At 40.7% G+C, this 11,213-nt stretch overlaps 1 pseudogene; it reads right to left on the bottom strand.

Annotated features, from left to right (window-relative positions):
• LOC109287800 overlaps window positions 1-350 on the bottom strand; it is a 72,549-nt pseudogene extending 72,199 nt beyond the window's left edge.
• Window positions 351-11,213: the final 10,863 nt, after the last annotated feature.

Below are 11,213 nucleotides of genomic sequence, written 5' to 3'. Positions count from 1 at the left end.
CGGGCTAGAAGATCTACTAGGTCCCTTCCGACCCTAAATCTATGAATCTATGAATCTATAAACTTCACAGGGAAAAACTGCCTGGCTACCAACAGTAGAAAGACTTAAATCAAGATCATTAATATATTTTTTTTGTCTGGATTATGATTTCTTTTTCCTAAAGGCCCAGTTCTGCAAAGGCTAACACTTACAAATAGCTCACATGAATTGCCCAACAGCTATCTGCTAACTCTATCTGCTGATCATTTGTTTTCTGTTGTTGATAAATCTGTTCTTAGCCAGTAGAAAGTGCTTGTCTGGCACTTTCTGCTAGTACTGTCTGTTTCATTAGAAATAGCACTTACCTTCATAGGTAAAGTAAAGGGCATACAACAAAGTCTTTGTAGACAGGAAGGGATCTATGAAGGCAAAGACCCTTAAAGCAGATTTGCTTGTTTGCTTGTTGCTCATGAATACTGGAAAATTTGCCAGCATGGTTTAAACATATAAAATAAAACTCAGTAATGATGCATGTCTTTAAAAAAATCATATCAACTTGGCATCAAATTAAAAGATGATGCTTACATTGACAGCGGTACCAAAATCAATGGGAATATTTCCATTGCCTTCGAAAGCATTTAGATTAATAAGCAGACCCACACATAATAATGTTTTTATTGAATGGGAGTTGCAATCTAGTAATGTGTAAGTTCTCTGAAATTTCCATGTAATGTCTTTGATGGTGAAGGACAAAAGAGAGTTCTGGGTAGTAGGATGATGGATGGGGAGCTTTTATTCCTAATAAAATGGAACTCAGCATCAGAATATATTAAAGTGCAATTATTGTCTGAAAAGTAAGCCTGTAAAATGATAGCCTGGGATTCTGTGTTTGTCTCAGTAATTTCTCTCTATTCAGATTTAAGGGAAAATATTTCCAGTTGTCAGCCTTACAAACTCAGCTTGGGATCTGGCTATCTAAATAAAGGAATATACTTCTGTATAATTGCCTTCACACTGTGTCCCAAATCCCTTAATTGAATGAAATAATGAACAGAAGAAGAAGCCAAAAATGAAGATCTCTAGGCAAGAGTCAGACAAGAACAATAATGGAGAGTTAGTGAGGTGGAAAGAAAAGAAGACTGTAGTGAAGACAGGAGATACGATTGAAGGGTTGCTCGCTGTCACAAACTTGTGGTTTATGCTATAACACATATAAGTGTTATATAACTCCTCCCCCTTCCACCATATATCGTTGTTTATACCTGACAAAGTGGATTTTAAACCCTTCCTAATCAGAATGGCTGTATTTTACAATCAGTTTGCCTAGCTGGAAATCAGGCCCACCACACCAGAGGTAAATGCTTTACTTCCAGAACCATGTGTCTGAATAACCTGGTACACTGATGCACCTTTCTACAGGGTTACATCTGCATCCTGTGTTATGAGAGCCCAAGCCTCCTGTCAGCACATACATCATGAAGGGGCTAGGATTACTGTTCCTTGTTAGCGTAGACCAAGTCCTGCAATTCAGGAGCTGCCTTCTTAGTATGATGCCAGACTTCTGTGCAGTGGCTTGGGCAAAGTGTGGATGGACTGCTATATTTACAATCCAGGCTTATTAAGACTAAAATCATTTAGTTATCTGTCTGGGTACTGGCTTCTCTTACAATAGAAACTTTAATGGCTGTGAAGGCATGAAACAAATTTAAATATCAGAAGTCCATTAAGAGAACTTAGCAATGTCATTTATCATTTAGCTGTAGCATAACCTCAATATTTTAAAGAATGTTTTCAAAAGAGCCTAAGTGACTTAGGAGAGACTTAGGGTCTGCATTGGAAAGATTAAATTGGGTCTATCTACTCAAATCAAAATAATCCCATTATTAGTTATATCTCAATCTTTTCCATCTCCTTTTCTTTCCCTAATCATTTTTGAAAATGTAACTTAGGCTCTTAACCATGTAGGCTACTTCCACAAGTTTTAGCCAAAGCGACTTAAGCTCGTAAATCTCATTCTGGTTTAGTCCTAGTTGCAGAGTCTAATTACTAGGAATAGCAGCCCTACCTATTTGGAGGCATGGAGGGGTCTAATATCTGAAGACCTGCTTACTGTATTTCAGGGCCCTGATTCATGCCTAGAGCAGGTTCATTCATGGCATGAACGATCTATGGGTCCTATTGCAACTGTGCAGTTGTGTAGTGACTGCATTATTGTGTCTGTACATAAGAATGAATTTAGATTTTATAGGAAGCCAAACTTTGTAGCCTTAATGTATATGTGTGTGTGTGTGTGTGTGTGTGTGTGTGTGTGTGTGTGTGTGTGTGTGTGTGTGCGTGTGTGTGTGAGAGAGAGAGAGAGAGAGAGAGAGAGAGAAAGAGAGGTATATAATTGTTCTTTTTTTTGTAGGTATAAGTACCTGATTACTGTTAATCTCTTCTCACTTCATAGGTGTTAACCCTTTTGAATGGCCTTGATCTTCCACTAAGCAAGCTCTTTCTTCTACAATTTTCTTGCTTGTTAACTATTCCCAGTAATGTCTCTTTTCTCCTGTTTCACAGCCCAGCAGACTGTTTTTATTTAGTTATACAATCTTACACAAACCTTAGTTCAAGCTGTGCCTTTTAAAAATCTGCTACCGGTCCTTCCCCACCCCTTATTATGATACAACCTGATGAGACTGATCACCTAATAAAAAGATCACCTGACAGAGGGAACTGGAAGTTATACAGGAAAATCTTGTTCACTTGCTATATATATGCAGGATAATAGCTAATGTTAGTGATTGTAGGAGAGATGCGTGCTTTTTTTATTTGAAAGATAAGCTGTGTTCTAAAGGGCGCTCTTGGGGTGAAATAACTCTTAAGAGTTAGGGTTCTTTCCTTCCTATGGCCAAAAGTGTAAAATGTAACTTCATCCTTGGCCACTTAATAGGACTTGGCGTAAATAAAAAAGTAGTGATAAAGCTGAGGCAGAGAATGTTGGATAAGGACTTCTTTTGTTTTTAATGGGATCTGTCTGCCTCTTGTGCTAATTGAGTAAAGAGCAAGATGTCAGATACAGACACTTTTGTGAAGTCTGTGTAGTATCTGCTTCAGCTGTTTCCTAGGGAAGTGAATGCAAGTGCCAAGGCACTGACAAACTATCAATGTGTTGCTCCAGGAGGCTTGAACTGTTGGGGTTTCTTGCAAGGAGGAGGTGTCAGTGCAGGTCCTGAGAACCTTAAACAACCAGAACGTGGTTCTGCCTATTGATGTCTGTGCATGGAAGATGTGCAAAAGATGCCTATGAAAGAGAAAATGCTATGCCAAGGAAAGGAAATTTAAGAGTACATGCATGGCTCATGGAAACCAATCTTAGCAGCTGGGTAAGTGCTGAAAAGGGGGAGCTTAACTAGGGTTGTTATGACATTTCAAACAGTAGGGGAACAAAAACCTGGAAAAATGTTTTGGTGTATATTGGCTTCCTATCCTTTTCATGAATCCTCCTTTTCCAGCTGTATAAATTATGGATTTCAAGTTCCTGATGCATTCACTTGGCCCCTGAAAGAGCTTGAAAGAAGAAGAATCCTTGAGAGGCAATTCAGAAGGCAGCTGTGTAACATTGCTGGTTGGATTGAGGAAAACTAGCAAAAGCTGTGGTTCACCTGGTTGTTTGGAAGTTTCACACAACTCGGCTTCTACCTAAATCATTCTGCTCTTGGCTAAGCTGGGTTCTTTCCTAAAGCACTCATGAAGATGCCACAAGGAGTGCCTGGGCAGAGTGAACAAGGGTTTTGTTGTGCAGCATCACTAAATGCTTACAAGTAGCCAGCAGGTCAAATAAAAGCATTAGCTGTCTGGTAAGGCTTTCTCTCTTTCTCTCCTTGTGAATCTAGCAAGGAAGGGTTGTGCAACTTGCAAATTTTCCTTTGTAAGTGTGAGAAAAGGGAAGAAGTAGTGTGTGTCAAAAGGGCATTTGGAGATACACTTTGCCCCCCCGGAGTATGTTGTGGCATTGAGCAGTGTGAGGCTCATGGGGCCAGAGAAGGAGCAAGAGGGAGTATGGCTATGTATTCTAATAGTTATGGCACTCAGTGGAATGGGATGAGTCTTGGAATGAGGAATGAGTCTTGGGTTCCTGCTCCCAGGACTCTTAATATAGTTTGGCTTACAGAGTCACTGGATGAAATACAGAAGCATCCCTGAGGTCATTTATGTTTTATTCTTCCATATAAACAATGTGCTTCAATGTTTAATACCCAAGACCTTCCTTAATTGTTATGACAGGTCAGGTTTCTGTTACGAGATTTTTATCTGCCTGTGCAAGAAGGCATATTTGTTATCTTCAATGGATTTTCAGGTATTGTGTGTGTGATTTATCATTCTCTAGTAGCTGGCTGATATGGAATGACAGATCAATTTAAGTTGTTAGTTAGAAGAACTATCTTATAGCTCAAATCAAGTGCCAGTGACTTGTGATTTTGGTCCCAAGGTGTCAGATCTGGGCTATGCAGATGTGTGTGTTATTATACCTGGTAACAGTCTTTATTGTGTATATCTGGATTTGTTGTGGACTCTCATGATGGACTGCTTCCATTGCACTATATTTCTCTGCCAGGTTGATGTAGAGTGAGTGATGTTAATCTTCCCCACATTATAATAAGAGTGATAATTTTGATTTATAAAGGTTTTACCATCAATCCTACAGCGGTCTTCAGTGTTTAGATGAGGAAAAATGATTTGGTATGGATTAGCTATTCAACCCACAGTCCAAAATCTGTCTGTCTGCCTTAGTTTCATAACCAGGTATTAATATTTCTGGATAGAACTGATTTAGATGAAGCTTAAGCAGCAAGGGCAGAATAGTATCTATTTGTGCGGGTACATTGTCAAGCAGCATTTAACTAACATATGGAGCAGAACATGGAGATCTATAGTGAGCAGAAGTGAGTAGGTTGTGATGGTGATACCTGTCCTGCCGCACCTGTAATTCTCAGAGACAGCAGTGTGAATTTACATGAGTAAAGGCTGCAGGAGGATTGGAGGAAATTGCTGCCTTCAAATATTTGTACTTAACCAAACTGGATCAGGGAAGTAAGTTGTAACCATATAATCCTTACTGAGTTGCAGTAACTGAGGACTTCATTAGAGACAAACTGCTTTTCTCTTAGGCCCTATTCCAGATCTCTCATGGTCTGTGTGGACATCCCTTATATATGCTGTTCCCCATGTCCCTGAAGGGAACTCTGGCTGTTTACATGTGTGTTTTACATCACTCTTGAGCATGCAGAAGCTGTGAGTTCTGAAAGCACAGCCATCTGACAGTCTCATGGAGTAATACCCATATGTGTTACAAACAAGCTGACATAAAACATTTTTGTTGCCTATCAATTGCTCTCCAAATTATGAAGTAGCAGAGGCTTGAAATTATGCACATTTTGTGCAAGTTGAGAGTTGTGTGGTTTCAAGAGAAATGTAGATTAAATCAGTAGGTGAAGCAAAGACCAAACTAATATGTGTTCTTCATTCAGGTGGGGGAAGGTTTTCAGACTTGTTTTACCTGCTGTGGAATTCACATTATTCCCTACTCCTCTTCCTTCTCCCCTCTTTTTAAGGATTCATCCCTATTGCTTCTGTGATGCTCCCAAGAAGTGAACCCAAAAGCATGCTCCAGGCACCCACTCCTGTTTCACATGTGGCAACCCCTCCAGTAAAAGGCTGCAAAGCCACCCTGAGTGCACCCCGACCTTGGCTCCTGCAGTACTATGTATGTTCTCCCCTGCTGTGAATTTATAAATATTTATAATGTAATTTCTTTATGTAATTGAAGGACATTGACTTGTATGTATTCTGTTAACTGAGTCACTTAAATGATTTGGCATTTGCTTGGATATTAGACAAAAGATGCCAAATCCAAAGCATGACCACTCTGCAGCAAGTTTCAGATCTAATTTGATGGGCCAAATAATACAGGCTGTGTCTACATGAGATGCTGACTGCACAGTAGCCTGATGCTACTGCACAGTAGCGCTGTGTGGCAAAAACTGCAATGTGACACTACTACATGATATTAGGCTACTGGACAGTACTGTCACAAAAAAGGTGTTCGTTGGTGCTACTGTGCTGTACCTCAGGTTAGTGCACATCTTAGTACTTGTTTATACAAGTATAAAATAATTGCTCAGTAATGACTGCACAGTAACATTTCGTGTAGATATGCCCACAGGGTACTTCCTCTTTTGAGCAAAGTGGTGGGGGCTGATGACATTTTGAGAGGGGAAGCCACAAGATTTCATGTTACAAAATGGCATGGGCTCTGGCTTCCCAAAATGCAGAACTATGAGCAACCAGTAAGAAAGGAAGTTGAAAGGTTTGGTGTCGCTCAGCAACTGTGGGATTAGACAATGGGTAGAAATAGACATCATTTTTCCTCACCTCTGTGCCACTATAAAAACTTTTGTAGCAGCACAAAGATGAAAGTGTCCTACCCCTTGCACATGCCCCAAATTTGGGGCATGTTACCAAGGTGGTAATAGAGTGCTGCTTTATTACGCCAGATGTGTTTGCTTTGTGGCAGGAAAGCACACAGAGCGGGAGCTTCCTGCCCTCTCCAGCCACCCAGGGTAGCTGCTCTGGAGGCTTGAGGGGCCTGATCCTCTGCACTGCAGAAAGTCCCTGGGCAGGATCAGGCCCCCCAAACTCCAAGAGCACCTACCTGGCTTTCCTCTTTTACAGAGATGTGCCACAGAGAAACTTGGGGCATGTCTCAGGTAGCAGGGTAAACCAAGATTTCTCTGCTTATGGAGATGTGCCCCTGGGATCTCCCAAGTGTGTGTCCATAAGTGGGGAAAGCCTGATATTCCCTGCTTATGGAGATGCACCTCTAGGATCTCCCCCAGCATGTATCCTTAAACAGAGAACTCATATTTCTCCACTTCTGGAGACGTGTGCTTGGACGTTGCAGTGCCTCCACAGGGTTGCAGGCAGACCTGTGTTTCACACAAAGGCATGGGTCAGCATGGCATGGTCCAGGAGTGCAGGATTCTCTAGCTCCTGGGCCTCTGTACCTCCATATGAAGCATGGGTCAGCACAGATCCCAGCATGGATGCATGAGGATGAGGATCTGGGTATTCCCCAGTTTCCACACTGTTCTGCACTTCCTTGCTGGGACCTATGCCTATTCAATGCTTTACACAGAGGGAGGGATGGTGCGGGGCAGTGAGGGAAGTGGGGGATTCCTTTGCAAGGGGAATATCACCCCTTATCCTGCAGTAGGCCAGTGAGAGACGATGGGAGCTGTGTAAATCTAGGGGATTTTAGGGGATGTAGCTTCTAGTGCTGGCTTTGCCATTGGTACATTGTGTGACCCTGAACTAATAACTTCTTACCCTCTGTTATTTTTGCTTAGGGAAGGCACTGTTTCTCTCACTGTGTGTTAAGCACAATAGGGCCCCAACTTTGGTTGCAGTCAAAAAGGTGTTTCTCTAATGCAGACATTAATAATGAAATTATTAGTATCTTCAGATACTAAAACTGACTGTGAATGTGTGGGCTAGGTTGAGCCCAAGATGCTCTTTTAGTCCTATGATCCAATGTTCTATTTTCTAGACAAAATCCAGGCACTGTTTTAAAAATCTCCCAGCTAGAATATCTGGCAAGGGGGTTGTTTCAGCTCCTTCTGTTCTTCATCCCACCCTATATATACTACTTTGCTCTTGGATTCTGCAATGGAAACATGCTCTTGGAAGTAGGCTTTTTAACATAGTGCTCATTAAATGCCTAGTTGTCAGGGGTGGCAGTCCTTTAATGTGAGGATGATAGTCTTCCAGTAAGTGGGGAAGTCACTGGTGAGTCTGTAGATGACAGAGGAGGCTGATCCAAGATCCCCATGTTCAATTACAGATGTGACTAGTTCTGGAAGGAAAAAGTAGATCCCAGTGATGTTGGGTCACAGGTCTTTCCCTTTTTCTCTCTCATCTCACTGCATCCATAGCAAGGTGAGTTTGCTCAAAATGATCAATGCTTTGGTGTACATTGTGGTGCCATTGGGAATGATTCAGTGCTTGAGTTTCCCAGGCATTGATGTTAATATTACATTTCTTCAGACAGACCTTCAAGGTATCCTTGAATGTTTTCTTTTTTCCCATCTCTAGAGCAGTGACCATTGGTGAGTTGGGAGTATAGGATCTGTTTTAGGATCCGACTGTTGGGTATCCTTATGACATCTCCTGTCCAAAGGAGCTCATGCCATATAAATATGGCTTTGGTGCTGTTTGCTTGAGCCAGAATGCTGGCATTCATTTTTCTGTCCTTCCAATTGATATGGAGGATTTTCTGAAGACATTGTTTACGGTAACTGTCCAAAACTTTAATGTGTTTCAAATAAGTTGTCCAAATTTCAGACCCATGCAAAAAGGTAACGATGACAACAGCTTGGTAAATGAGAGGTTTGGCTTGGGCCCTGATGTCATGTTCATTGAAGACATGATTTTGGAGGTGTCCAAAGGCAGCACTGGCAGTTTTTTATCTGGTGTTGAATATTATTTTCTGTGTTTCCTTTTCGGGAGATGTGGCTACCAAGGAAGGGAAAATGCTCAACATTCTCCAAGGATTGCCCTCTAATTGTAATGCATAGGGGAGCACATGATTGATTTGGGGTGAATTGGTAAAATATCTTAGTTTTCATGAAGTTGACAGTGAATCTAGGCATTACATACACATTGCAGAAGTAATCAAGAGTGCCTTGGAGCTCTTCAGTTGAGTGAACACACGCAGCAGTCATCAGTGTATTGAAGATCAGTAATGTAGGTGTTGGTTTTTTTGGATTTGGAACCTAACCAGTTGATGTTAAAGAGATTACTATCCATGAAGTATTGGGTACTGACTAGATGGAAGTCTATCAGTCTATCACAGCAAAAGATTCTGAAAGACTCAAATCCCTGTTTGTACTAAGGTATATCTTGGTTCCCAGGCAGATGTGTTGGTAGAGTAGCAAACAACTGTGAAAACTCAATCTGTTTGTTTTGAGTTTCCTAGAAAATTTTGGTGCATGCATTCATCTACATCAGCCATACAAGTCTATATTTATAACTATATTGTGTAGCAACATGCATTATTTTTGTGGAAAATAATGTCAGTGCTGTAGTATTGCTTGCTAAGCTATATTGGAATGAATACAAAATGGTAACTTGTGTGTCTGATTTCCCTCTTGCAGACTGGCAAGTCTACAGGAAGTGTGTGTGTAACAACCAAGATGGCAGATGTAGAATTGAACCATGCATTTCCAGAACTAAAAGAATGAATCTATACTTCTTAAGTAAATAGTTTTTCAGGTGAACAATGTTAATAGCCTTCTGCTCTGTTGATTAGAGCAGAGACAAATATTGACCAATGAGTCATGGTCTAAATTACACAAATTAATTCTGGCAGGCCCAGGGGAAATGTGAGGGAATGCAAAATAGTGCTAGGTCTGCCTTTCCCAGACACCCCCTTAATGCTGCTAAGGGCACGTTAGCATCAGTTAAGGATCTGGCCTCAGTGTAAAAGTCTCTATGTACCACCCCCTCATCCCTACACAACTGATCTGTGTGCTCTCTCACTGTTGCCAGTTTTACTGTATGTGACACCACTGACTTTAACCTGCCCCTCTAGAAGTGAGACTAAGTGAAACTAATCAGACCCCATGTATTAGTCTGACAAGAAGTTGTTATTCCTCTTTCTGCTATTTTTGTTTTACTGTCCTAATTCAGTTCCTTATCAGTAGTCATAGAATTCACAACCCATGGAAGTAAAAGAAACAGAAGCATTTTTAATAAAATGTAGCATGTCAATGAGCAGCAGAAAATGGAAGTCAATGGCAGTGGCAATTATTTTTTCTGTCTCATTAACTGGAAATAACTGTCCCATTGTACTAATAAGAGACAATTAAATCTGCTTTCAGTGTCAGCATTAAAGAATTACAATCACTTAAGAAAAGGTGTTTCTATGCATGCTGACTTTTATGTAGTCCTTTTTCATTCTATTTGTTCTAATCTTGGTTAATGCCAAAGTAATTAAGCATAGATGAATAAATGTCTTAGCACAAAGCATGGGGGCTCTTGCAGTCATAAAGCTGTGGTTGGTCTTGATGGTATAATACATTTGAGCCATCATTCACAGACCATTCTCCTCTCTCCAACATGTTTTCTAGCAGATAAACTGTTCTAAGCAGATTCATTTAAATGATAAATGTGCAGGTAATGAAGGACTAGAATACAGCAATGTCTCAGGGTTTATAGGAAGCTAAGAAAGAAAATCCCCCAAGAGCTTAAAAAGCCAGATATTTAGGGTGCATCTACCTGTGCCAATTTAAGGCACATTAACCATTTTTAAGGTGCATTAATGGTGCAGGTCTGTACATGCATGCAATTAATGTGTTTTAAAATGGCAATTTTAGGCCATTTACACCTAAATTTGATACTTTCAAAAACAGGTATCAAATTTAGGTGCCGATAACTAAAGCACTATAGGTGCACTAAGGCGCATTAGCGCTGTGTATGTTGACTGACTTGGGACTGTTTTTAGTCCCAAGTCAGTCTGCACACCGTGTTAATGTGCCTTAGTGCATGCACATGTAGATACACATCTAAATTGTCTTAATGCTTATTATGTAAATGTCCATTATGTTTAGGCACACATAAAATCACATGTAGACACCCTCAGATATTTTTAGAATTGGTGTCTATACCTGTATCTTCCACTTGTGATCATAGCTATATATTTAAAAATCAAGCTCTAAAGCTCTGAAAGAACAAATGCTTATGAATAACCTTAGGCTAAGTGCAGACATTCAAAAACCCCGAGGTGGAAGCGGTCTAAGTTTTGCACCTTAAGCACCCTAGCTTAGGTTAGGAATGAACAAAACAGACATTCACTCTTTGTTTGGGGAAGGGGGCATGCAAGCTGCCTGTACTGGCCAAAGCCAGCAGGTTGGGGGCACTCGTGCACTCCTTCCAGCAGTCTGCTGAAGAATGCCAAGCCCAGCAGAGCAGTTGGCTACCCCTGATTGAATAGTATACTCCAGTATAAGTGGAGGAAGAAAACTTATTTGACAGCAACTAACCCCATTTTCTCTGTAAATCATTTTGGTGACTCCAAAATAAGCCTGCACCTTCTGTGTCTGTCCTATTTTTTTTCTTACACTTCTATAACAATAGCATAGTAATTAGCATAAGAAAAGGGTTGATCACACTGAGTCTTAGCTGGAAATATAGAT

This window comes from Gavialis gangeticus, unplaced genomic scaffold (assembly GCF_001723915.1).
Source record: "Gavialis gangeticus isolate Ggan-Ray unplaced genomic scaffold, GavGan_comp1, whole genome shotgun sequence".
Lineage (NCBI taxonomy): Eukaryota > Metazoa > Chordata > Crocodylia > Gavialidae > Gavialis > Gavialis gangeticus.
The sequence above is the reverse complement of the archived record's forward strand: the minus strand, read 5'-3'. Positions and strand labels throughout refer to the sequence as shown.